This window comes from Euprymna scolopes, chromosome 8, assembly GCF_053919585.1.
Source record: "Euprymna scolopes isolate OS-2025 chromosome 8, ASM5391958v1, whole genome shotgun sequence".
NCBI classification, from domain to species: Eukaryota; Metazoa; Mollusca; class Cephalopoda; order Sepiida; family Sepiolidae; genus Euprymna; species Euprymna scolopes.
This window is the reverse complement of record NC_136489.1, coordinates 3,374,446-3,400,678: the sequence shown is the minus strand read 5'-3', so window position 1 is coordinate 3,400,678 and position 26,233 is coordinate 3,374,446.

The following is a 26,233-nucleotide window of genomic DNA, read 5'->3' as shown; positions in this document are numbered from 1 at the left end:
TATATATATATATATATATATATATATATATATATATATATATATATAATTATTTTTTTTTTACTATAATAAAAAAAATAATTATATATATAATTATTTTTTTTTACTATAATAATTAAATACCTACAGACACTAGTGTTTCATCCTTTCGGGATTCTTTAGTGCAGGGTGTCACGATTAACACCAGTCGAACGATTCGAACCCCGCGACACGAGACATCTCTGGCTCGATTAGCAGAGACCGTATCCATTCGGCTACCATTAACCGCGTGAAATAGCGTTGAATTTTAAACATTTTAATTTTAAATGTTCATTACGTCAGTCAGAGAGTGATCTAATCGTTATACGATGATCTATGCATAAGAGCTAAATTGACCGACTTTAATTCAACTGAAAGTGCTCAACGATAAGAAATAAGTTTCTTAAAGGGGGTGTCATATATAATATATAATATAAAGCTGAACGCCTGTGTGTGGGTCTGGTCAGGAATAGGCTCCTATATGGTTGACTATTGTAGAAAACTGATCACATATAATGATAGAAGAGTTATCGAGACACATGAATGGGTATGTTTGATCTGGCATAATGATGATTCATTAAAATTGTGGGGTCTGCATACGCGCCTGGTCCACAAAGTATGGAAATAAAAAAGTTAAATATTAAAAAAAAAATCGTTTACAAGTGTTTTGATATAGATGTACATAATAATACTTTGATAAGTATGTTTTCCATGGCCTCCATAGAATGGAAATAGGCACAAACTTTAATAAAGACTTTTCATATCTATTTGCGTAAGTATACTTTGATAATTCTGTTTCAGTTTGAAGAAATATGGTATAATAAAATTATTGAGTGTTCGTTCGCGCCTGACCTCAATAGAATGGAACTATGTCACAAAGTTTAACAAGGTTTTTTAATATAGATCCACAGAATATTGTGGTAAGTGTTTCAGTGTGAACAGGTATGGTATAATAAATTATGGGGTTTATCTATTTTATGTTTACTTTCATCATATTTTGCTTTGCTTTTGATACTCCCAAATTCGAAGCTATCTCTTTACAACCCTTCCTTTTCATAACCTATCATACTTTCATAAATCAGTCCATTTTCTGTAGACTGTTTTTGAACCTAATCAACGACGGGTACTTTTGCTAGTATATATATATATATATATATATATATATATATATATATATATATATATATATATATATATATATAGGGTTATACATATCTATATATACATATAGATATATATACATTTGACAGGGTATGGCATGAGGGTCTTCTCAGGAAAATTAGATCATACGGTATCACTGGTAGAATACTTAACATAATTAAATCCTTCTTAGATAAGAGAAAAATCCAGGTTGTCCTCGATGGTCGTACATCGAAACAACATTATATAAATGCGGAAGTTCTCCAGGGGTCTATCCTTGGACCTCTATTATTCCTGATATTCGTAAATGACTTCCCCGACAAAATTGCCTCTGAGATGGGTATATATGCTGATGACACTACACTCTATAACAAGCACGACAGGAAAACAAATGAACACATATCTAAAGAAATGGAAAAAACACTAGGGGATGACCTCCAATCTGTAGTGGAATGGGAACAAAAATAGTTGGTCACATTTAATGCTGCCAAGACTAAACTGGTTTCATTCAATAACTACAAGAACCCTTCTCTACCACCTATAGCAATGACCAACGACTCTTTATCTGAGAGTACATCTTTCAAACTACTTGGCCTAACGTTCACAGGAAACATGAGTTGGAACAATTACATTGAAGGCATTGCCAGGGCCGCTGTAAGGAAGGTGGGCTCTCTCTGACGTGCTAGAAAACTACTAACACCCGAAAGTATCTTGTACCTCTACAAGGCCACCATTCGCCCATGTATGGAGTATTGCTGTCATATTTGGGCTGGTGCATCTGCTACTAGTCTCTCGCTCCATGACAAGGTTCAAAAGAGAGTCGCCAATCTGATAGGCCCTGAACTGGCATCTAAGCTTCAGCGTCTGTCCCATCTACGAAACGTTGCATCTCTCTGCCTGTTCTACAAGTATTTTAATGGTGAATGTTCTGACGAACTGCAAGCACTTGTGCCCCCACGACGTGAACTCCCTCGACAAACCCGACAGGCTGCTAAATTCCACCCCACACTGTAGAGATCCCTAGATGTAAAAGATCTTTCTACTCCAGTAGTTTCTTCCCCAGAACCGCTAGACTCTGGAATTCCATTCCAGGTCCTTGCTTCCCAAACTGTACTGACGTTCAGAAGTTCAAGTGTAACGTGAATCGACATCTTGCTGCCCAAATCCGTACATAGTACCCCAGTAGTTGTTGCCCCTGATAGTAGCCCCCTGCACCAAAGTGGCAATGTTCCTTGTTTGGGGTGAAAATGTAATAAAAAAAAAAACATATATATATATATATATATATATATATATATATATATATATATATCCAGGCATATAAGCATTTCAGCCTGGTGTTGCCCGGCTGTTTGGAAGTGAAGGTTGAGCAAAAAAAAAAAAAGCGGTAGTAGGAAGGCAGGCTCGAACCCGTACCGCGAAGGAGGAAAAGAACGGAAAAAACCTGACGTCTTTACTGTTACGACCACCGCCAACCGGAAGTGACGTAGGTTTAAATTAAGGCTAGTCAATCGAAAGGAGCGACTGACTTTAAAAAATATCAGCGAAAAAAGCGACCCCCCTGTTGAAAAGTGCCTAGTTGAAGGTGAAGATATTAATGTTTTTAGTCAATTGTTCAATATTTGTCGTCTGAAATGTCAAACTTGAAACGACATTGATCTTGATAAAATCCGTCGCCTCTGTCGAAAATTTTAGGCAGACATGTAAACATATATACATACATTTATATATTAGTAACTAAAAATTTTCGACCCAAACCGAATAAAAAGCTTGCCCTATCTCTGCTTATCCTTAAATTTCAAATGTTATGCTTATCTTATGCTTATCCTAAAATTTCAAATGTTTAGACCAGAAATTTCTGAGTAATTTGGTAGAGACCGCAGAGGTCAAATTTTTTAAAACAATCACCACTATTATGACCCCTTAACATTTATTTTTTTAGGGCTTAAATCAATTTATTAAGTTAGATCCATGTCTAAGGAACCTATATCTAAAATTTCAAGTGTTTAGACCCAAAATTGGCGGAGGAGTTTGGTAGAGTTTCAAAGGTCAAATCTTTGCACTTTGACCCCTTAACAGCCAAATTTCTGCCCGAAAACCAATCACAAAGATTTTCCCAAATCTCAATACGCTGTATATCAAATTTCGACTCTGTAGACTTAAATTTGAGAGATTTATTGCATGGGGAAATGTACACAGACAAACAGACACACAGACACATTCACTTTACATATATATATATATATATATATATATATATATATTTCAAAATCACATAATTCACATTGATATTCTTTTTAATAAACTGGACATTTTATTCGTTTGATGGACTAATGTAAATCTCTGATGATCTGTTTAGTTTATGCCATTCAATGAAACACGTGCAAGACGCCGTAAGTTAGACAATATGAATGTGAATTACGTGTATATTCCCATGATTTTGAAATGTTTAATAAAGTTAGATATGCTCTGAAAGTCTATTTTTATTGAGCTTAATAAACTGTAGCAATTTAAAATTAGCCTTATTCAAGATATGTGTTTTAATGAAACGCGTATATATGTGTGTGTGTGTCTGTCTGTGTGTGTGTGTGTCTGTCTGTGTGTGTGGAAATGTGTTTCCATTATATTCCATCCTTTAATTCATGAAGCTCAATATAATTACTGAGCATATAACAAATAAATGACAAAAGTCTGTTTTCCAAATTTCAAGATGTTGATCATCTTACAATTTATTCCTTTAAGTACGTTGACATGCCCAATTCATGACAACACCTAATTCGTAGCGCAAAAGCATTCATTTAATTATTATATCAATCAATGGATTTATTCTGCCCTAGATACCTTTTCTTTTGACGAGTTAAGGGCAGAATAAATTTATTGATTGAGATGATAATCAAATGAATTATTTGGCGCTACGAAACAGGTGCTGTAAAGCATTATGCACGTCACCGTACTTAAAGGTATAAATTGTAGGATCATCAACATGTTGGAATTTAGAATAAAGACTTTTGTCATTTATTATGTGTGTGTATATATAGAGAGAGAGCAAGATAGAGAGAAAAGAAGGAGAAGGAGAGAGAGAGAGGGAGAGAGAGAGCGAAAGAAAATTGGTAAAGATACAATCTTTAAACAAAGAAAGTTTATCAAGCTCTACCCGGGTAAGAGAGACAGATAAGATAAAAAAATAAAAATTAAAATTAAACGCTAAATAAAACTTTATTATATCATCAGATAAACAAGAAAAAAATATTTTAGGTCATTGTATTTCGAAACTAAATGCTTCTCATCAGAAGACGAGAAAAGCTAAGAATATACATTAACAAAAAACTTGCTTAAAGACAGTTTCTTGGAAATGAGATTATGAAAAACTATCAGTATATAGAAGTAAGGAAAAGATCAAAGATGCGCGGAGACAAATTAGAGAGAAAAAAGTGGGATAGTAAAAGGAAAAGGGGAAAAAGGTATAGAGAAACAAAAATGCATATAATATGATAAGTAGTGAGATAAAAAAAAACAGGGGTGGAACGATAAATTTGTTACCCTAAAAAAACAACATTACAGCTTTATTTTAAAACTCTTGTAGAAAAAATCAATTCAACTTGATTATGTAGTAGAGATGACATCTATTCAATGTAGCCGCCTTCAACCTCAATCGCTGCCCCGATACGGATCCGGAATTGAGAGCATGCCTTTTCTGTAAGCGCTGGCGGGAGCTCGGCGAATGCTCGGCGAATACTCGGCGAATACTCGGCGAATAGAAGTGATTAGGCTGGATTTGGTGTTGTGGCAGGTCTTGTTGGTGATGTTCTCGACGTATGACCAAACGAAGTAGTCCGACTGGTTCAGATCAGGGGAGGAGAGGGACCAATAAGAGAAAGGTACAAAGTTGTAGCACCCCTTCTGAAGCCAAGCCTTGGTCACCACACTCTTCGGCATATCCAGGTATACTTTGGTGTTGAGTTACAAGCTGACTTCGAAACTGATCCTCACTTGAAACCACACTCGCCGGAAACTTTATTTCCATCGCTCTGGGCATGTCCTTGTTATTCGTGGCAATCCAGCAATGCATTTTGAGGATACTGGCAATGGTCCTGTTTCTTTCTAATTTTTCCCATTTTTCTTTTTGGCGTCAAGAGGTCCTAGGTCGCCTGAGGAAGTCTCTTTGACTGAAACAGATGGCTGTTTGTAGCGACCATGCGTAACTATATATATATATATATATATATATATATATATATATAACTACTTCATTTACTCACATAAATTTAATATACGAAAGTATAGATTTATGCGTAAACTTTAAGTATTTACTTCAAAAGTGCTCAATACGTAGGTAGAGCTAGTTAGCAATTTATAAAATATATATGGCGATTAAGCTACACTGAATATTCTGCGTTTCATCCACTATAGGATTCGTCAAATACAAAATAGCTTTAAAACTAACAATGACAATAGAAAACAAACAAATAAATAAATTAAATAAACATGAATATACATAAACGATCACATATATATATATATATATGTATGCATATATATGTGTGCATGTATGTGTGTACACATAGGTATATTTATATATGTATAAAAAAAGGAAGGAAAAGATCTACCTTAAACCACTAACCTAGTTCTAAAACAGATCCTTTGTTCGATAAAATGCATGCCCATTGGCTGATAGGAAGGGACGCGGTGGATACTAGAAAGCTGATTGGCTAACTAGAAATCCTCAACATATATAAAAACAAGAAGCAACCACAGAATTCGCGCATAAGCCTGACGAATCCTATAGTGGATGAAACGCAGAATATTCAGTGTAGCTTAATCGCCATATATATTTTATAAATTACTATATATATATATATATATATATATATATATATATATATATATATATATATATATATATATATATATATATATATATATATATATATATATATATAACAAGAAAATTGTCCAAACAAAAAGAGGCAGATTTTAAAGGAACGGAGTTAAGAAGGGGCTTGGCCATGGCGAAACATAGTGCAATCAATACTGTGAATAAATTTCTTATGTATTTCTTATGTGAACCATTCATGTATGCGCATTTGTGAAACAATTGACAAACAGATAAAGTCCGATTACTCTCAAATATCGATTTTCACCCTTTAGCAGCCATTTTTTCCGGATGAAAATCGATTAAAAAGTTTTTCACGTGTCTGAGTACCTTATATACCAACTTTCAAATCTGTAGATCAAAAACTCGTATAGTATATAGGTTGAAAGTTGTCCTTACACACACACACACACATTTTCACTTTCATAGATATAATAGAATATATATATATATTCTTTTCTGAAATATAAATCCAATTTTCCTATATATTTTACTCGCGCAAAATAAACGCGAAAATATGACTTAGTTTTGAAATTGAGTTATACTAGTAAAACCTTTGCAATTACTGCAATTTGGTTCACAAACTGACCAATCTCTTACTTCGTTACTATCATTTTAACCCTCGCTGCATGTCGTTTCCAATCTTTATTTTGTACAATGTCTATAATCACTTTGATCCTTCTCCCATCTTCCAACCCCCTTCTCTCTCTCTCTCTCTCTCTCTCTCTCTCTCTCTCTCTCTCTCTCTCTCTCTCTCTGTGTAATCTCCCAACGCGATTTGTTCGTAGCGAAACGATTAAGCGACTAGACGGATATTGGCAGACCTTCCGTCTTTTTGAACTTGATATCCACTGAATAAATAATCTCTCCCTTTCCTCACAACATTTTACTCCCACCACCACTCTTCATTTCTCTTACACATACTCTCTATTCATTTTATCATTCTTCCGTCCCATACGTAAATGTGTGTGCGTGTGTGTGTCTGCGTGTGTGCGTGTGTGTGTGCGTGTGTGTGTCTGCGTGTGCGCGTGTGTGTGCTTTATGTACATAATCTTTCTCTCCTTACATTTATACGTCTATTACACACATAATTCTCTCTCAATACACGTGCAGATACGCATTCTCTCCCTTGGACACTCGCTCTTTCCTCTCTACCAAGTGTAATATATATATATATATATATATATATATATATATATATATATATATTATGACAGCCCCTTTAAGAAATACGTTTCTTATCGTTGAGCACTTTCTGTTGAATTAAAAGTCGGTCAATTTAGCTCTTATGCGTAGATCATCGTATAACGATTTGATCACTGTCTGTCTGACGTAATGAACATTTAAATTAAAATGTTTAAAATTTGTACCTCCCCGACGTAACTACCCCCGACAAACCCGACAAGCTACTAAGTCTCATCCCTTTACAGTGGAGATCCCTAGGTGCAAGAAAGCCTTTTACTCCAATAGTTTCTTCCCCAGAACTGCGGGTCTTTGGAACTCCCTTCCGGGATTCTGCTTTCCCAACTGCAATGATATGCAGAAGTTCAAGTGTAATGTTAACAAACATCTTTCTACTCTTCTCCCTTCATAATGACCCCGCTAATTAATTCCCTAATAGTAGCCCCCTGCTTCAAAGTGGCACTGTGCCTTGTTTGGGGTGAAAATTGAATAATAAAAAAAAATTCAACGCTATTTCACATGATTAATGGTAGCCGAATGGATACGGCCTCCGCTAATCGAGCCAGAGATGTCTCGTGTCGCGGGGTTCGAATCGTTCGACTGGTAGTAATCGTGACACCCTGCACTGAAGAATCCCGAAAGAATGAAACACTAGTGTCTGTAGGTATTTAATTATTATAGTAAAAAAATAATTATATATATATATATACACACACAATTTGTATCTAAATCCGTTTTTCAGCCATATCTTTGCACTCCTTTCCTCTTTTTTCCTATCAATATTTCCTTCTTTTTTTTTATTACATTCTATTCTTACTTTTGTGTTCTCTTCTTCCTGTCCTGTTTTTCCCCAACTAATTCCATTTTCTCTCAAAATAAAAACACCGTATCACTGACGCAAAATCTGTTCCACGTTCTCCAACTCGTTTTGCAAAGAGATGAATCTGTAAACACGTTCGTCCGTAAAAACAACGATATGGCGCTGCAGGGATTTTTTTGTTTGTTTGTTTGTTTATTTCTGCTTTTTTTTTTCTGTTTTTTGATTTTGGGTCGTTTTTTTTTTTTGTTTTTTTTTGCTTTTTTTTGTTTTTTTTCTCGCAGCGACATAAACCTTCGTAATACAGAAGAGCGCCGACCGCACGCAGGCTCATTACTCCCGACAGGAATGACACCCACGCAATGATGGTCCTGCCTTTCACCCACCCTCGGCCACTCGTTGATTTATGGCCATTCGAGCTAACGTTGCAGAGGAGATAAATTGACCAGTCCTTTTTTCTTCTTTTCATCTTCTCTCTTTGAACGACGATAAATAGGCTACCAGGATTCTCCGGATGGCCACAGGGTGAGAAGAGGCCGATTGATTGTCATAGGGCGTTTTAGCCAGTCACTTAAATTGCCAGTGTCTGTATTCCTTTTAGTGGTAATGATCACCACACATCAAGGCCCAAAGGCACATCAAGGATATACATGATCATCTTAGCGTTTTTCAGTTTTCATGTAAACTCTAGTTAAATAAATCACCTAATATTTCTATATCTTAAAACATGATGACAGTACAATCTAAAAATAAGCTTAAACCAGGCTTAGGGTCAAACAAATCCAACTTGCCTCCTCCCTTGAGGCTTGCATTCACAAATATCCGTGGGCTTAGAACTAATTTAGCTGATGTTGAAGCATTTCTCCTAACAAATACCCCGGATATCTTAGCACTAAGTGAGACTAACCTACACTCCTCCATCCCCTCTAACTACTTTAACATGCCTGGATATCTCCCACTCTGCCGTAAGGACTCTGACAGACATATGCACGGACTTGGAGTTTACATTCGTAATACCCTTCCCTTGACTAGAGAAACAAACCTAGAAACGGATGATCAAGCCTTTATGTGCTTTAGACTAATCATGCAACACAACATTAGCTACTTTTACTTTCTCTACCGCTCTCCCTCGACCCAAGACTGCACCATAATAAACAAAGTATCTGACAGCATAGACACAGCACTCTCCTTCGACACTAGCGCTCAAGTACATGTATTTGGCGATTTTAATGTCCATCACAAAAACTGGATTGGATTCTCTACTTACACAGATGCAGCAGGCAGCGCAACTCATAGCTTCTCTGTATCTCACTCCCTATCGCAAATTGTTACTTTTCCAACCCGCTTCCCTGATCAGGAAGAACAACACGCATCACTATTAGATCTGTTTTTGACCACAGTTCCTGATGATTGTGTAACGAAAGCCGACAGCCCACTTGGGAACGCTGATCATGCGGTGATAATGGTTGAAATCGCCCTAAACTCTAGACCCAAAACTGAAGAGCCAGTGCTCAAAACAACGAGATATTATAAAAAGGCTGACTGGGAAGCTATCATAGATCTTATCAGAGACGCCCCATGGGGAAATATTTTTTCTCTTCCTGCTGAACAGTGTGCAACCGAGACCACTGAATGGTTCAAAACTGCAATCGAAGCGCATGTTCCCATGCGGAAATTCTATAGCAAGCCCCACTCTCCCCAATGGTTTACTTCGACTTGCGCAACTGCCATAGCTCAAAGGCAGCATGCATTCCGCAGGTTTAATCGACATAAGTCCAGTTCAAACAGACAGAAGTACATAGCAGCTAGAAGTAACGTTAAGAAAGAAATAGCGACAGCTAAGAGGGAATTTACGGAAACCACTAAAAAACGCATCGAAGCACAAAAACTAGGAACTCGTGACTTCTGGAAAATCTACAACAGTGTAGTAAATAATGGGCAATCAACAATTCCCCCACTAACCAACAATCACGAGGTTCTTTGCTCAGCAACCGAGAAGGCTAACATGCTTGCCAGTCGGTTTGCCTCAAACTCCACACTGGACCCTCTAAACCACCCCCTACCTCAATTTCCTATGCGGACAGACGCCACGCTAGACGATCTGAAAATCACCCCTGCTCAGGTGCATGCTATCATAAAAAACCTTGACACTTCCAAAGCATGTGGACCCGACCTCATCCCAGCTGTGCTATTAAAAAAGTGCTCAGCCGAAGTAGCTCCAGTTCTCTCCAAACTCTACAACAAATGCCTTAATGAATCTTGCTTTCCGAGCTGTTGGAAAACTGCTTATGTAGTACCAGTATTCAAGAATTCTGGCGAAAGAACTGACCCATTAAATTATCGCCCTATTAGCCTCCTCCCACTTTTTGCCAAAATATTTGAGACCTTAATTAACCATGCTCTAGTCCAGCACCTTACAGATGCTAAACTTCTGACCGACCATCAATATGGATTTAGACAAGCCCGTTCCACGGCAGACATCCTCACTGTAATCTCTGAACGCATATACCATTCAGTGGACAAAGCGGGAGAGGGCAGAGCGGTTGCTCTAGATATATCTAAGGCTTTTGATAGGGTATGGCATGAGGGTCTCCTCAGGAAGATTAGATCTTACGGTATCACTGGTAGAATATTTAACATAATTAAATCCTTCTTTGATAAAAGAAAAATCCAGGTTGTCCTCGACGGTCGTACATCTAAACAATATGATATAAATACGGGAGTGCCCCAAGGATCTATCCTTGGACCTCTGCTGTTCCTGATATTCATAAATGACCTCCCCGACAAGATTGCCTCTGAGATGGGTATATATGCTGATGACACCACACTCTATAGCAGGCACGACAGGAAAACAAACGAACATATATCTAAAGTAATGGCAGAAACACTAGAGGATGATCTCCAATCAGTAGTGGAATGGGGACAAAAATGGATGGTAACGTTCAATGCCACCAAGACAAAACTGGTTTCATTCAATAATTACAAGAAACCTTCTCTACCACCTATAGCAATGGCCAACGACTCTTTATCTGAGAGTACGTCTCTCAAGCTCCTTGGCCTAACGTTCACAGGAAACATGAGTTGGAACAATTACATCGAGGGCATTGCCAGGGCCGCTGCAAGGAAGGTGGGCTCTCTCTACCGTGCTAGAAAACTTTTAACACCCGAAAGTATCCTGTACCTCTATAAGGCCACTATTCGCCCATGTATGGAGTACTGCTGTCATATTTGGGCCGGTGCGTCGGCTACTAGTCTCTCGCTCCTTGACAGGGTTCAAAAGAGAGTCGCCAATCTGATAGGCCCTAAACTGGCATCTAAGCTTCAGCCTCTGTCCCATCGTCGAAACGTTGCATCCCTCTGCCTGTTCTACAAGTATTATAATGGTGAATGCTCTGAAGAACTGCAAGCACTTGTGCCCCCACGACGTGAACACCCTCGACAGACCCGACAAGCTGCAAAATCCCACCCCCACACTGTAGAGATCCCTAGATGTAAAATATCTTTCTACTCCAGTAGTTTCTTCCCCAGAACTGCTAGACTTTGGAATTCCATTCCGGGTCACTGCTTCCCCAACTGTACTGACATGCATAAGTTCAAGTGCGGCGTGAACCAACATCTCGCTGCCCAAATCCCTACATAGTACCCCAGTAGATGTTTCCCCTGATAGTAGCCCCCTACACCAAAGTGGCAATGTGCCTTGTTTGGGGTGAAAATGTAATAAAAAATAAATTAAAAAAATATCTACTTTTTTATTACATTTATTAATATGCACGCATATATTGTGTCAGAATTTTTGAGCAAGTCGCCATTGCAAACAGTTGATTAAATAGACTCTCCATGTTTACTAGGGCAGATTGATTTGCAACTTTTTTCAGAAAATCAACATGGCACTGGTGATGATAGTTGGGATATGGTGTAAAAAGAACATATATCAAAAATTAGATTCTATCTTGAAAGGAAAATTGAACATAAAATTTTTAAAATTGTGACGGAAAATGCTGAGAAATCCTTGATTTTCATAGCATTTTACACGAAACTGACTTCAAAATTCCACTATTTTTATAAAAAAAAAATTAATTAAAATTGATATATTTAGATGAAATACATTGAAAGAAATATAAATACATAAATTATAATTTTAATTATGAATCACAACTAACAAAATATCTCAACTTTTACTGCACTAATTAAACAAAAATTGTAAAAAAGACTAATTAGCGACTAAGTCTCTTAAATTTCACAATTGCAAAAGATATGAGAAGATGTATTACTCAATATAACAACTTGATACAAATTAGAGAACCATGTATTTTAATGTTTTATTAAACGTAATAGCAACTATGTTATAATAGAACTAAATTGTTCTGTGTAATTTCCTTTTCAGGAAAATGAAGGTCTAAGTTGGTGTCACAATGATTTTGTAATAATGTGTATGTCTTGCTTCCTGCCCATATACAATAGGGCAGGTTGATTTGCACTGGTATTATCAAAATTGCTTTAACAGTATCGACACTGTTATATTCTGTTAAAACTGCAGCAACATCTTCAGCTTAGAGAATGCCAGTTGCCCCCAGATTCGGTATCACTCTATGGGTAAGATAATTGCTCTCCGTTCCTGTTTCCTTGGTGAAAGTTAAGTGGCGTTCTGCTCCTTTGTTTTTCACTACCTTTTTCCCACCATTTTCATCCACAACTTCTTTGTATTGTAAAGTGTCCTTATCAATTCTACAATCAATTCCAACACAAAGTAGATTTTCATTTTGATGGACATGCTGCAAATTACTGGATAGTTTTATTCTAGTTTTTTCTCTATCAATTTTGGATTTATCTAAAATTATGTCCTTCAAATTTAATTTTGGGTGAAGAAGGCTCATATGTTTAAGGTCCAGCAGAAAGGCATTAGCTAGACAAGAACCAAGATTGGAAAATACATCACCTCTGATGAGTTCCATGGAATATCTTGGGATTTTTAAAAGTTCCTTTAGTTGTCTTCCTTGATCAAAACTGTCATTTGTTGTTCCTTCACTAGAAGATGACTGTATCGAAATATTTGTGGAAGCTTGTTCCTGTCTTTCGTTCTGCCTCTCCAGTTTACCCACTTTAGCGGACTTTTTGGTATTTTTTATAGCATCTTTATCGATAGGTCCCAGTTGATAATGACCTTTTGGCCCTTTTTTTCTCTCTGGTCTTTTAAGTATGCTCTGTCCTCTAGTGGAACCTGAAAATTGCAAAATTTTCATGTTTAATAATAGATTCAGAATAAATAATAAAATACAAATATTTTATTTTATTTTCCACAAGGGAACATAATTGCAGGTGAAACTATAGAATTAATCTTACCTTCTTATTAGGAGGACAAGTGCAGACTATGTGCCATGTTTGACAATTTTCTGTTTTGAACAAAGTCATCACATCTCAAGACAGGAAGTTTACAGCTACAAAAAGATATATCAAACAGTCTGTCTAGCTGGTCCTTCATTTTTTTTTCACTTTGGTTGCTATAAGAGATTTCCTGTCAATCTGTTTGCCTTCTTATAGCAAAATATATTGACCTTCTATCCTATATAACGTTCCCTTTACAAAGGCAATTGTGAATTGACTGCTTACCAAATACTAATTATTCCCTTGGCAATTAAAAATATCACTATTTTTTAAAGTGGGGATAACTGTTTTCAAGGAAATAACTAAACTGGATAATTTGTTGTAAAGTTGGGGGTTCTGTTTCATCCAAACGACAAGGTGGACCAGCAAATCTTTGTTAACCACGGGTTAAAACCGAACGTCGTGCTTTTACTGACATTTTAAATCTGAAAAGTAAAATAAATAAATGGATGATAACTGAAGGAAACAGTTTTAGGCTATATTCCAATTTCATATATAAAAAATAAGTGCTAGTTATAAGAAGTAATGAAAACTTTGTAGAGTTGGATTAGATGTATTGAAGAGACAGGACCAGACCAAACCAGATCATAATAGTGTTTAGTTTAGACATTTTTTAACAGACTTTAGCTCTTCCTTCGATAACATGAATTTATCCATAACGCGATTCATTCTTGCTGTAGCTGTGCCATTTTAAACGAGTGTTTAGAGTTTGAAAAACTGGTACTTGTGCATATATATTACCATGCTATTTTTAATGGTATTTTCAAGTTAAATTTAATTTTTACGATATTTGCTTATTAAATTGTTAGGTGAAAGTACAAAATTGCTACAACACACGCTCCCCTCCTCCCCATGTTAAGAATAACTTTCTAAATAATAAAGTTATTTCAGCACAAAAACATTGATGCACGAGTACCGAAAAACCTTATCTACTCGTATTAACCTTTGTAGGTTATCTAATTTTCAAACTATAATTTTAGAAAAATACTGCTTGAAAACATTGTTAAAACTAATTTTAGAAGAAAAACACTTCTTAAAAACAATTACTCCCTAAAAATAAAAGAAATAAAAAAATTTGCCACTAATTTTCTGCAAAGTAATTTTTTATTTAGTAGAAAAACTTGAAGATTTACCTGGTTATGTTTCGTAAAGAATGTGTAGAATAAAATTGGGTGCTTATGCATTTTTAGTACCGTGCTATTTTTAAACAGTTTTTTCGGGTTAAATTTAAGTTTGATTGGCTTTCAAAATATTAACGTTATTTTAGCACGGTACCAAAAATGCACAAGTACCTAAAATTGTATGGGCCATTTTTTTATATAAAACTGGAATATTACCATATATTTAATAAAACCTTCAAATAGAATTCGATGTGAAATCGAAAAACAAATTACAGAAGTAAAGATTAATTTACTAACAACGGGAAAATTTCTATACGTTAAAATTCACTACAGACACTTGAAAAATAATATATATATATATATATATATATATATATATATATATATATATATATATATATATATATATTAAACAAGCTTTTTTAGTTTCTCCTTTCGAAATAATTTGGTCTTTAGCCTAAAATTGTAAATTATTTAAATTAAAAGATAAACAAACATCAATTTTCAATAACGAGCGTGTGAAATACCACGGTGAAATCTAAGATGTCCCCACCCAAAAAGTTCCTGAAATGAAAAAGCAAACATCAGTCGCTATTATTTTAAAAATACAATTTTATCTTTACAGTAAATATTTATATTATTAATTAATTTTCCTCACTGATTTTATTTAAAATATAGTTTAAAACATATTCTAAATAATTATTCCATTTTCTTAACGATACGGATTGCTTTGATCAGGGGACGTACTTGACAATTCACCGAAAAACTTTTAATAGCTGCAATTTTTCAACTTTTAAAGTCGTTTCCTCAAGCGAAGAAAACGATTTAAAAAATATTTCGTGTGGGTATTTTTTATGTCAAACCCCAACTATCATCACCAGTGCATCACCGGGGTCCCAAAATCGACCTACCCTAATGTATATAGCTTATAAGCTTATAAAAATATGAGTAACGACCAAATTTTAAAATCATAAACGGTTTAATCAAAAAATATACAATATTTTTTTTCATCGGTTTTCTTTAAAAAAGCTTTCACGAAAATCAACAAATTAAACTTCATTTAAATTTAATAAATATATATAACTGTCAAAATATCACTTACCTGATCAAAATTACTAAGCTATGCGTGCTTCTATTTTTCATGTATAAGAATTTGTCCATATTTATATATTATATTCCATGCATTTTTTAAATAAAAGGATTTTTAAACTTTGAGTCGCGCAAAAAACGTCTTTCCGACAATTGCTTATCCGCCATTAGCAAAGCCGGATGTTCGTCGAGTTATGATTTGTTATATACGGAAGCATTAAAGTGATAAAAATAATTATTCATGCCATGCAGCCTTATCTCCCTTTTGTATTTTTGACATATTTCATTTCAACTACAAAGTGGTCAGTATGTGCTACCATATTTGCAAAATAATAACATTTCATTCATGGATTTTGGCCGATAACTAAAAATTCGCTCCACCAAATTTCCAATTTTTTATTCTCGTAAAGAGAAATACATGAATGTTTGATTTAATACAATTTAATTCTTGTTTATCGAGTGATTTTTTTTACATATCTAAAAAAGAAAACATTGAACGAAATAGAAAATTTGTCGTCAGCGTCCAATATTTACTTGATAATCTAAGCATAACATAAGCTTCCACTTAAAAAAAATCAACGTGTTTTTAAAGAAAAATGTTTTACACTTTGGACTTTAAAAATAAATTTGCAAAAAACACTTCCTTTTTTTAAAATTGGAATATTTTATTTATTGATCTCTTATCTTCAATTTGTGATATATAAAACTTTGGTGCGTAAATTAATTATTTAAATTTTAATAAACATTTCAAAATGGGGGGTGAATTTAAAAAAAATGTTTGTCTAAAATATTATATTCGGTTTATTGGAAAGAGCATAAAATTTCACATTGACTCTGAAAATATCGTAAAAATTCAATCGATAGAAAAATTTTGATAGATTTTTAAATTTTAAAAATTGAAAAAAGATTAACTCGTAAAATTCAATTGATTTCATTACGTAAAAAAATGGCTGCATGAAGACGCGCCGGCACTTTGTAAACACTGTTTTTTGTTAAGAAATAAAAAATAATATTTCTATTATTTTTTAAACAACTTTAATAGTTTATTTTGGAAGTATATTCCATAAAGAAAATAAACAACCCACTTTAAAAAGAGAAATTACAAGTTTTTTTTATATTTTATTCGCAGTTTTGTGTTAGGGGTGTCAAAAATTCCCCCAAAATTCTGATACACCTACGCATACATATCTATACTCCTATAAATTTGTTTGCGTGTGTGTGAATTGATATTCATATTAAAACCCCTTTTTTATTTGTTCCCCACGAAAGTAAAATGTGATAAAAGGTCGTTTTTAGTGTGGGGGAAAACCAGCTCCCCAAAAGAAGGGCAAAAGGGGCGATCTGGCGGTAGGGAAAAATAATGATTGTGTCAGTATAGAGGATTTCCCCTCCAATGAGCAAGGACAAATAAAGTTAAGTATATCATCAGAACAGATACTACATCTTTTTCTTTTACATTTTCACCTCAAACAAGGCAAAAAAAAGGTGTAGGGGGCTACTATCAGGTGCAACATCTACTGGGGTACTATGTACGGATTTGGGCAGCAAGATGTTGGTTCACATTACACTTGAACTTCTGCATGTCAGTACAGTTGGGGAAGCAGGGACATGGAATGAAATTCCAGAGTCTAGCGGTTCTGGGGAAGAAACTATTGGAGTAAAAAGATATTTTACATCTAGGGATCTCTACTGTGTGGGGGTGGGATTTAGCTGCCTGTCGGGTTTGTCGAAAGTGTCTACGTCGTGGGGGCACAAGTGTCTGCTTTTCGCCAGAGCATTCACCATTAAAATACTTGTAGAACAGGCAGAGGGATGCAACGTTTCGTCGATGGGACAGAGGCTGAAGCTTAGATGACAGTTCAGGACCTATCAGATTGGCGACTCTCTTTTGAACCATGTCTAGGAGAGAGAGACTAGTAGCAGATACACCAGGCCAAATGTGACAGCAATACTCCATACATGGGCGAATGGTGGCCTTATAGAGGTACAGGATACTTTCAGGTGTCAGTAGTTTTCTAGCACGGTAGAGAGTCTACCTTCTTCACAGCGGCCCTAGCAATGTTTTCAATGTAATTGTTCCAACTCATCTTTCCTGTGAACGTTAGGCCAAGGAGTTTGAAAGATGTACTCTCAGATAGGGAGTCACTGGCCATTGTTATTGGTGGCAGAGACGGTTTCTTGTAATTATCAAAGGAAACAAGTTTAGTCTTGGCAGCATTGAATGTGACCATCCATTTTTGTCCCCATTCCACTACAGACTTGATGCTATGGTTTCAAATGATCTGAAATAGCAGCCAGAGGAGACTTGATTCCTAATATTTCTCATATGTTAATCTCTCCTCTTTGATTTTTATACATAAAGTAAAATTTTACAGTGTATAAAGAGTATTTGTACTAGAGATATTGATAATATTCATATCCTATTTCCAAAAGAGGGGAAGATATAACATACGAGAAATGTTTGGAATCAAGTCTTCTCTTACTGTTATTTCAGATCAGTTCAAAGCTAGAGATTTTGGGAATATATATATATATATATATATATATATATATATATATATATATATATATATATATATATATATATATATAATTCAAAGATTCCGTCACAAAAAGAAAACAAAATTGCAACTTCTTTTCCAATTCTCGGATTTTTTAACCATGCCCATGTTCTTTTGTTTTCTTTTAAAGTTGATGAGTTTCGTTCATCTGGTGAGTAAATTCAAAAATTGACATAATGATTATATGAATGAGTCTGCGCAATGAAACAGGTGCTGTCAGGAATTAAACATTTAAACATGATGAAAGAAATAAACGGTAACATGGTCAACATCTGGAAATTTGTAATATAGACATTTTTCATTTATTTTTATATGCTCTGTAGTTACATTGAGCTTCATAAATTAAAAGATTGGTATAAATAAAGAGTGAAATATAATTTAATCAGCATATTTTCCCATGTATATATATATGTATGTATATATATATATATAAATATATATATATATATATATATATATATATATATATATATATATATATATATATATATATATAAGGCATAAGCCTGAAGAATCCTAAAGTGGATGAAACGCGGAATATTCAGTGTAGCTTAATCGCCATATACATTTTATAACTTACTATATATATATATATATATATATATATATATATATATATATATATATATATATAATTTTTATATATAGAGACAAATATTACATAGTTGCTTCACCGAACATGATAATGTTTCGAAACGATTGGTTTATTAAAAATCCAAAGGTGCTTCGTAAGGCAACAGAAATAATGTTTATCCGCTATTCATCATAGCTGATCCTTAAATGAAAAAATAAAATAAAAACATTTATTTCTATTTATATAACATTTATTTATATTTTATAACATATATATATATATATAAAATTTATTTATATTTTATAACATATATATATATATATATATATATATATATATATATATATTTGGTTAAGAGATTCCAACGAGAGAAAAATAACAAGGTCACCAACGATTATTATGTTTTTCTATATTTATTTTATTATTTCATATTTCATTTTATATGTTTTAATTATTTAGATCGTTGTAATAAATTTTTAAGTCATTTAAATAATCTTTGGAAATAGTTTAACGCGTTTCGGACTTTCTGTAAAGCGTCCTCTTCAGAAAGTTTGTAAAATATTCAAAATGTAATATATTTCAAATGTGTAAAAGCGTTTTTGCTGACATGTTTCCAAGAGGTGGAAAGATTTGTGAATGTTTCTAAATGTTCTTATGGGTTTGTTCTTTCACTTCTCCTGTCAGTGTTGTTGTTGTTTTTGTTTTTTTTTCCTCCCTTTCCTTACGTTTCTCTTTTTTCCCCTATATTTGTTTTTCTTTGAACTTGCGTGAAGGTGTAAGTGCATTGGTTCTTGGTCGTATAGTTGCATCTGTGTGTGTGTGTGTGTGTGTGTGTGTGTGTGTGTGTGTGTGTGTGTGTGTGTGTGTGTGTGTTCGTGTGGGGGGAACGTGTGAGTGCCTGTATGTGTGTGTGCGCTTCCTTGTGTTGTTTTGCGGAATGTGTCTTACGTCTTATAAATTTAGGAAAACTCGTCCCAGGAAAACTCGTACCTGGAAAACTCGTACCCGGAAAACTCGTACCCGGAAAACTCGTGCATGGAAAACTTGTACCCGGAAAACTCGTACCCGGAAAACTCGTACCTGGAAAACTCGTACCCGAAAAACTCGCCTCTTTTTGCTAGGTAGGAAAACTGGTCTCTTATTGAATAAATATCGACTGAAAACACATTTTATAGGCCGTTCTTGAAGGAGATGTTATTTTTAAAGAATCTATACCCCCCACCACCATCATATTTTAAAAAAATATTTTTATTTGTTTACTATTGTTTTTAAGAAAATAAAACCATTTTCTAAGTACCGGTTTTCTACCTAACTGGCTAAGCTGTTAGTGGTTCCACTTATTTTAAAGCGTTTATTCTGTTCAAAAACGAGACTACATACCTCATAATATTTTTTTAAAATATCTATACCTGTTTACTGGTGGTTTTAAAGGGCAAAATCGATTTTTCTACCTAGATGGCAAAGTTGTTATGGGTTTCATTTATTTTGAAGCGTTTATTCAGTACAAAAAAATAAACGTAGCGTCAAGTATGAGAAATAATATCCGACATGAGGGTATCACATCTTAGGGATCTCGATAATCACTAAAAAAATAGAAAATTAAAGAAAATACTGAGGGTGATTTAATTTTAAAAAGAGTCCCACCCTCCAAAAGAAAATTGTTTTTAAAAAATATTTTTACTTGTTTACTGTTGTTTAAAAAAAAAAAATTGAGTATGCGGACGGCGGCCATCTTTCTTGGTGCGTTTCACTAAACTGTCGTCAGGTGGCGCTTCTCGGTTAGAAACATTTAAATTAATAATTTGTTGTTAACTTCAAAGTTGCTTTAATTAAAAAAAATTTTTGATTTAAATTATTTATTTAAAAACTATTTTATTTTGCAAAATTCCAATGTTATTTTTATTATGAAATTGTTTTATTAAAATTATATTTTCTTACGCAGACTTTTAAATAAATGTTTGTACAATTATATATTAATACATTTTTATACAATAAATGTTTGGTTTTTCGGAAAAAATTTTTCTGTTCGGAAAAAAATCTTGCCGCGTTATTTGACCAAGAAGAAATTATTATTTCAGTGTGGTACCAAAAATACATAAGCTTATTTTTTTTTTTTACACAAGAGTTAAAAATAATTTTGTTTTTGTGGTGCGTAGTCGCCTTTAAAAACAATATCTCCTTCAAGAACATAAAATGTGTTTTCAATCGATATTTATTCAATAAGGGATCAGTCTTCTTACCTAGCAAAAACGGACGATTTTTCCGAGGACGATTTTTCCAGGCACCACGTCTCATAGTTTCCGTAAACTTTATCTAGAATTCGTTATTTGTTATGGATGATGTCATTCAATTTTTGATTTTTAGATTTTAATTTCTTTCAATTGTGATTTTCGTTTTATTTTTTGTCGGTTGGGATATTCGTAATTTTTATAATTTAGTAATTACGTTTGTTGATATAAAGGAGCGATACTTATTGATAGATAAAGGGTATTTCTTGTGTGTTTCTATTTATTTGCTTCCCATTTAGGTAGAGTTAGACACAGGATTTGTTTTTAGTGTGGGAAGATCATGTTCCCCAAAAGGGGTCACTCTGGATAAGCACGAGAATAAAAATAAGAATTGTCTCAGTCACAAAGGATTTCTCCTCCACTGACTGAAGGTAGGAGAAACGGGTGTAGTATCGGAACAGACACTACACTATGAGTTTAGGCATTTCTTAGTGCTGTTGGTCTCGGAGTAAAGTAAGATTAGCAGTGTTCGATGCTAGACATTAGAGAGGGGGAATTTTGTACCTGTATGTGTGGCTGTACGTGTCTATGTGCGTGTGTATTTTAATGTGTCGGTTCTGATTAATGTGTGTAGGTGTGTACATGTATATGTACGTGTGTGCGTGTGTGTGTTTTAATGTCTCGGTTCTTATTTATATGTGTAGGTGTGTACACGTATATCTACGTGTGTGCGGGTGTGTTTTGTATTTCATTTGTTCGTGCGTTGATATTAAGCTTTGTTCAATTCTGGATGGAATTTTGTTATGATTTTTTTCCTGTGTTAGTAAGTAAAATTGTCTGTTTGAAAGATGGTCATTATTGTAAAGTTATTTCTATTGCATGTATGTACGTGTTTTGAAACATATAGGTGTTGGTTTTCTGCTATTTAATGCTACTCTAATGTAAGTCCACTCTATTGCTGAGGTTTTTGGTGGTGCTTATGTAAGATTTGTCGCATGTTGTGCATCTTAGTGCATAGATTACATTTTTGGAGGTGCAGTTTAGATCGTTTTTATTTTGAATGTCTATGTTGTGTTTTTGAATGTGTTTTTATTATGTCACAAGTTCCACATCGCTGTTTGTTGCATTTTGTAACCCGATTTTTAGTGCATTGATTGAATTTAGAGGAAGTTAGGATGGGTTTAAGTTTTGTGGTTGGCTTTGATATATACATATATATATATATATATATATATATATATATATATATATATATGCTCTCTATCTTGGGTTGAGCATATTGGGAAATGATATACAAACTGCCAATAGCGTATTAAGCGACGCTCTTTGTGTAAACAAATCGAGCGGAGGCATTTGGATGATGTCAAAACATCGTTGATTCATTACCCGCTCAGTATCAGTCGTATAGCTTAATGGTAAGAAGCCTTGACTGTCATTTGGGCGGTCGGGTTTCGATCCTGGCTGGAGGCAATTGCCTGTCTAGCCGCATTGATGAGCTGTGAAACAGCGAAACAGTACTGTATGTGAATGACTATATATATATATATATATATATATATATATATATACATATATATATATATATATATATATATATATATATAGAGAGAGAGAGAGAGAGAGAGAGAGAGAAACAAGAGGGTTTACTATGGCAAATAATTTTCCAAACGACCAAATAAAATTCATGTTAGTAATTTCTATATTGAGAGGGGAAGTAGATAAAAGAGTATCGGGGGGGGTGAAGAATGAAAAAATAAAGATTAAATACATATTATTAGATAATGAAGGGATATACACGAAAATGAATCTAATTTTATATGCGATACTCAAGTAAAGAAAGACCGCTCGATTTTATTAACTAGTTCAACTCAAAGCATATTTATATGAAAATATACTGAGTTCTAATTATTAATTTCATTTGAGAAAGAGGCCAAGTCATGCCTTAAAACTGAAATACGAGGGTCGTTACGAAAGTAATTGCTATTATTTTTTTATTCTGCTCGAAAAGATCAAAACGGATGGCAAATATCCATTACATCAGATTAAGAGCAGTGGCCAGAGGAGCAGTAGAAGAATGAAAAATGCAATAATCTGAAAATCAGAGATCATTTTGGAGATGAGAATTAATATTTCTTATTGTTCGGATTCTTCAGACTACTGATCTCATGAGTGTTATTTTCAAAACGTTTAGGTCGATGTAATCTTCTGCGTGTGTATCTTGTCGAACTCGGGAATCTTTCTGTTGAACTCAGGAAACGGAACGGATTTCGAATGGAAGACCTTTATTTAATTTACCGAGGTAGCATGCCCTCATTTTGTCAGCCATGATTCAGCAGAAGTTTTAAATAATTTACAGTTGTATTTTAAGTGTCGCCAGCTCTCATGATTGGAACTTCAACCTCCAGAGAGTGTAACTTACAACTGAATTTTACCAAGTACTTAATCCACTATGCCAACGGTACTTGCGATTTCGACAGAAAGATTCCTGAGTTTGACAAGTTACACCTGAAGAAGGTCGAAAGATAATCACAATAAGATCAGTAGTTCGATGAATCAAAATAATACGAACATTTATTCAAGTTATGCATCAGGAGAATAGTGAAACACATTTGTTAGTGAACCGAATAGTGAAATTTATTGGGAGGAAAGACTCAAACTTGAACAGTTTTAGCCAGAAAATATCAGAAACCAAAAACAAGCAATAAAAATGTAAAGAGAAATAGTCTGTTTGTCAACGAAACAATTTCCTCAGCGTAGAGTAAATTGAGAAGCGTGAATCGATCCGACTCGTTTTTTCCATCTTCGCATCTAATGTGGCATGTGATTTCTCTTAAACAATGGTAATCAGTTGCAATTAATGGCCGCCGCGTTCGGGAACACACGTGACGCTGGCCGTTGAATTATGTTCGCTGTCACGTGACACTAAAGCGCTCTGAAGCTGTGAGAGTTGCAGCTGCTGTTGTTGCCACAGTGGTGAAAAAACGGAGAAAATGATGTCCTGATCAGTTGCAAATGGCAATGGCGACTGACGAAATAGCTTGCAAATGATTGGTCAATTTCCGCTTGGATATTACTCGCTCAGCAGTTGGCGGGAAATATATCAATGACAGAAAAGGCACTAAAATACTCATCCTGCCATTATAAAACCATCTTAATGTATTCACACATATAGTTACGTGTAGATGATTGTGCACATGAGTTTAGACATATCGACTTTATATATATATATATATATATATATATATATATATATATATATATATATATATATATATATATATAATAGCAGGGGGTGTTCAGCTTTGACAGGCGTAAAATACGCTTAAATATGATATTTTAATTTGTACAGATTTCGAATATTTATTATAGAGTCGTGATTTCAAAACTATTTAGGTGTCATCAGTTAGAATCAGAACCGAAACTGTGGCATTCAAAGCTGGTGACGTTACCACTATACAAACGTGACACGCATATAAATCGATAAAAATTAAAAATTAAAAATAAAATAAGGTAAATGTACAAAATTTTCCCAATTTTTTCGATTTCGACTCATTTTGGACCCCTTAAAAAACTTTGAAACGCATAAAAAACCGCCGGTAAAAATTCCAATCTTTTGAGGCCCCAAGCGCCGCTCTGCGATTTTAGTTTCGCGAGATATATAGTATAAAAATATGGAGGCAGATAGACAGATAGACAGACAGACAGACAGACCGACCGACCGACCGACAGCCGGACATTAGGGTTTATATATATATATATATATATATATATATATATATATATATATATATATATATATATATACGTGTGTGTGTGTGTGTGTGTGCGTGCGTGCGTGCGTGCTTTGGTTATATTTTTGAGTACGCAATATGTTAAATGTTTAATATATATATATATATGTATATATATATATATATATATATATATATATATATATATAAGACACTGATAGAATTCAGATGAAAATCCTGATAGATATTACTTGAAGTAATATTTTCAAGGTGATCCTAGCCAAAAAGGAAAAGCTCAATATTTAAGAATAGAGCAATATATATATATGTTTCTATACGTTGTTTTTTTTTTCAGAATTTAAAATGTAACCACCAAACATATATATATATATATATATATATATATATATATATATATATATATATATATATGTATATATATATATATATGATGACGCATATGTTTCGGACGGTGCCCGGAAAACTCGTAACCGGAAAACTCATACCCGGAAAACTGGTCCCTTTTTGAATAAATAAGGGACCAGTTTTCCTACCTCACAAAAAGGGGTGAGTTTTCCGAGTACGCGTTTTCCGGGTACGGGTTTTCTGGTGACGAGTTTTCCTAAACCCACCATCTGTCCGAAACATTAGCATATTCAGTGTTGCAAGCTTGCAAATATTTTATATCAATAAGAATACACATACACACACATAATGCGAGGAAAGCCTAGTAGAATGCTTAATTATTAAGAAAAATCAAAATTAAAAGCGCAATATGAAGTTACATATGTATTAAAGATCAGAAAAACGTCGGCATCGTGGTTGCAAATCCAAACAATAATTGGTTTCTTGGAACAGTTTTTTTCTGGCAGATGAGAATTTGGCAAGGAAGACAAAGTCTTCTTTGTTTTGATATGAGACCGACGATGTTTATGTTGTTCTGATCTTCTGTAATATTTATTTATATATAGACGTGTGTGTGTGTGTTATATAATGTACACACATATACTGTATATATAGATATATTTATATCAGTATTTCACATATATATATACATGTAAAGTGATTTTGCACTATATATATGTATATATATATATATATATATATATATATATATATATATATATATATATATATATATATTTAAAATGAAAAGAAAAAAAAGTCACCGATGAAAACGAACTTTCCAAATTAAAACCTTGGACTATTATCTAAACCCAAAAACGCGGTTTGTTCTCTGCAGTATGCATTATTTTTAACTAGTGTAAACTTAATACGTAACCCGAACGGTATTACTCTAAACCAGTTTTTAAATGAGGTCTCCCAATCTAAATTAATACAAAATAACACGACTTCACAAATTGATAAAAGTTCCATTATTGGATTTTAATTATAAGGTGCAGATCGAACATTCTAACTCGAGGTAGATAAAGACAAAAACATCCACGCATTAATATGGGAGGAGAGATTATCCTCAAACATAGTTCTAAAATGGTAATGGAGCAACGAACTTGTTA